This window comes from Patagioenas fasciata, chromosome 22, assembly GCF_037038585.1.
Source record: "Patagioenas fasciata isolate bPatFas1 chromosome 22, bPatFas1.hap1, whole genome shotgun sequence".
In the NCBI taxonomy this organism is placed as follows: domain Eukaryota; kingdom Metazoa; phylum Chordata; class Aves; order Columbiformes; family Columbidae; genus Patagioenas; species Patagioenas fasciata.
In genome coordinates this window covers 7,475,542-7,478,840 of record NC_092541.1, presented here as the reverse complement: position 1 = coordinate 7,478,840, position 3,299 = coordinate 7,475,542, and the positions used below count along the sequence as shown (strand labels likewise).

At 52.5% G+C, this 3,299-nt stretch overlaps 1 long non-coding RNA gene across 1 annotated transcript; it reads left to right on the top strand.

The window, feature by feature from the left end:
* The first annotated feature begins 1,413 nt into the window (after positions 1 to 1,413).
* LOC139829609 (uncharacterized) lies at positions 1,414 to 2,458 on the top strand. The gene is made up of 3 exons (XR_011742185.1): positions 1,414 to 1,534; positions 1,802 to 1,941; positions 2,388 to 2,458. It is a non-coding gene; the product is annotated as an uncharacterized lncRNA (long non-coding RNA).
* The last annotated feature ends 841 nt before the right edge of the window (positions 2,459 to 3,299 follow it).

Sequence of the window (3,299 nt, the reverse complement as noted above, 5' to 3'; positions counted from 1 at the left end):
TTAAAGGCATTGAAGCTGTGGTCAAACTAGCAGGAAAAGCTGGTTTCTTCCCAGAGAGCTGCCTGACAAATATAGCTACAAGTAAAGACCCTTGAAGTTGGCTTTTTTTATTTAAATTTACTATTAATATGTAGCTTTTGGGATTGATTGATTGATTGATTTCTGGGAAGCAAGAAGTGAGAGCCTGTGCACTCCCACAGGCAGGGCTGCCTCCCAAAATAGGTGCCCCCTTCTCCACTTCTGTTCCTTCCATGCTGGTGTAGCACAAGGCCATGCAGCAGTGTGCAGATGTGGTGATTCCAATGTGACTGTGAGGTCAGAGCCCCTCGGTGACGTGCTGTGCTGTGTCTTGGCAGCAGCAGCATCATGGGGCGAGCGTGGGGGCCATGGTCCTCACCCTGTTCCTCCTCCTGGTGTCCCTGCCAGCCCGGGACGCCCAGGCTGCTCCAGCCGAGCGCAGGGAGCAGGTGGGCGAGCAGGGGCAGCACCCAGCCCCGAGCAGCTCAGCAGGGCAGCAGTGGGGCCAGGGCTGGGGCTGGGGCCGGGAGAGCAGCCGGGCTGGGCCGGGCAGGGCGAGCCAGGCAGCACCAGGGTGTGGGCAGGGGGCAGACACCCGCAGGGAGGGGAGAGGGGCTGCGGCTGCTTCAGGGGCAGGTTCTGGGCAAGCAGGGGCTGGGAGTGCTGGCACAGGGCAGAAACCAGCACTGAGTCCCTGTGGGGCCCTCCCTGCCCCCCAGCCTCGTGCCACACGGCCCCATCCCAGGGCGCGCTTTGAGCCTTTGGGCCCGTTGCAAATCAAAGCTGGGATTGCTTTGGCACTTTGGGCCACTTTAGAGCTAAACCTGGGCACATTTGTGCCCTTTGGGATCGTTTCTGCCTATATCTGGGAGTTCTTTGGTTTTCCAGTTTTGTTTATACCCAAATCTGGGGGTGTTTGGGCCATTTTTGGCCATTTTTTTACCCAAATCTGGGCATACTTCGACTCTTTGGTCCAGTTTCACCCTGAATCTGGGGATGTTATACCCCTTTTTGGCCAGTTTTGCTCAAATCTAGTGGTGCTTTGGTTTTTTCTGCCTCTCTTGACCCGATATACTCAGGTGCTTTTGCCCATTTTTTCCCCTGATATGGGCACTGTGATCCCAAATATGGGATGTTTTCATGTTTGCCGACAGCTTTGCACCCAAGTGTGGATGTTTTTGCCTCTTTGGGCCACTTTTTGCCCAAATACTCAGATTGTTTTGCCTGTGTTGACCAATTTAGCCCCCAAATATTTGGAATATTTTGTCGTTTTGCCAGTTTTTTCCCCAAATACGGCTATTTTTCTGCAAGATATGGGCACTGTTGTCCTAAATATGTTGTGTTGTGTTTTGTTTTTTCTCTCTTGTCTATGTCCTCTTTTACCTGGAATGCAGGAGTGTTGCTCGGTGAGCCTGGAAACCTCTCTGATCTGTGCTTGACTCCAGGACATGGCCTTGGCAGAGTTGATCGAGCTTCTCAGCTGGGTCCTGGTTAGGAGCCTTGGGCTGTCCCAGAGGTGAGTTGTCACTGTCTGTCTGCTTGAGCGAATAAACACTCGTGTTTTAATAGGTTATTCGTGTGTGATTGTACCCAAGATCCTCTCAGAGGCTTTCCAAAAGCTTTTTGTGCCTTGGTGGTATTACACAGACAAGTCATGAATGTTCAATTTGCCTGAAAACCTGCTAGGTCTCAGCAAAAAGGTCACCCGTGCTCTGTTTCTAGCTGTGGGAACACACACCTCTGTATGTGTCTCGTGTCATTATCTCACCCTCTCCCATCACAGCGGGTGACTGAGGAAGCAGGAGATCACAACGTGCCATGGAAGCTCCCACCCGTGTTTGACTCCCTGTTTGGTTCCTGCAGTCCATGCTGATCAAGCCTCTTGGTGTAATCCTGTTCCTGAGCCTGAGGGGAATCGCAGGGGTAAGTGTTCAGTGTTCATTGGTTACTGGCCTTTTGCGTTTGTTAGTATTTGGTTTATTATTTGTGAACGTTTTCTTGCAATAGTTGACCTTGCAGTAGCCAGCAGGCTCTGATTTAGGAGAAACATGGATGATCATTTTTTGCCCTGGTGCTCCATGCTCCCACGTTAGTGTGGGTTTCCTTTTGTGTGTGTGAGAGGTCTCCTGGTCAGAAGGCCCTGAGAGGCCCCGTGTTGGTCCATCTGGTCCTTGAGGGGTGTTGCATGTGGCCTGGACACAGTAGTTTGGAAGCTGCCAGGTCCCAGACAAGGGCTCTGCAGCCCCTCTGCAGCTTTGGCAATTTCAGCATGCGTCTGGGTCCCGTGCTGTTGCCTGACCCCCGTCCAGGCGCTGCAGGTCATTTCACAACGTGAAATGGAAACGCTTTTCCTTTCTGCTCGATTCCAGCCGTCCCTGTAGGCAGCGGCTCCTTGACTGCTTCACCTGAGTGTGTCCGTGAGCCTCGGGGCCATCCCACAGGTACGACCTGGGAACAAATGAGCGTTTCCATGTTAATTTTCCGTTCCTGTGAAATTTAGCTTGCTGCTTTCTTGGCTGACGCTCGGTCACGCAGAGGGGAAGTGGGTCCAGCTCAGTGCTGTGCCCCAGAGGGCTCTGCCTTGCAAAGCTCTTTGCCAACTGCTCCGTCTCTGCGCCGCTCGCAGTGCCGGCTGCCGAGGCAGCAGCAGGTTGGGGCTGAGTTTAGAGCTGGGTGAGCTCCAGGGAGTCCTTTCTCCTGACAGCTCCAGGCCTGCTTAGTGGCCACTGAGTTTGGGTTTGGGTTAGGGTTAGGCTTAGGTTTTGGAGTTTGGGTTAGGGTTAGGCTTAGGAGTTTGGGTTAGGCTTAGTCTTAAGCTTAGGAGTTTGGTTTAGGCTTAGACTTAGGGTTAGGAGTTTGAGTTAGGATTTAGGGTTAGTCTTAAGGCTAGGAGTTTGGGTTAGGGTTAGGAGTTTCCGTTAGGGTTAGGCTTAGTGTTAGGAGTTTGGCTTAGGCGTCTGGGTTGGGCTTAGGCGTCTGGGTTGGGCTTAGGCTTAGAGTTAGGAGTTTGGGTTAGGGTTAAGGGATTGGGATAAGGGTTAAGAGATTGGGTTAGGGTTAAGGGATTGGGTTAGGATTGGGTTTAGGGTTAGGAATTAGGCTTAGGTTTAGGATTAGGATTAGCGTTATGGTCTGGGTTAGGAGTTGGGGTTAGGAGTTGGGGTTAGGAATCTTAACCCTCGACAGGGACAAAGGGGGTCCCCAGGATGTCACAATGGGCCCTGGGGACAACATGGGGCCCTGGGAATTCACAATGGGCCCTGGGGACAAAGAGGGGTCCT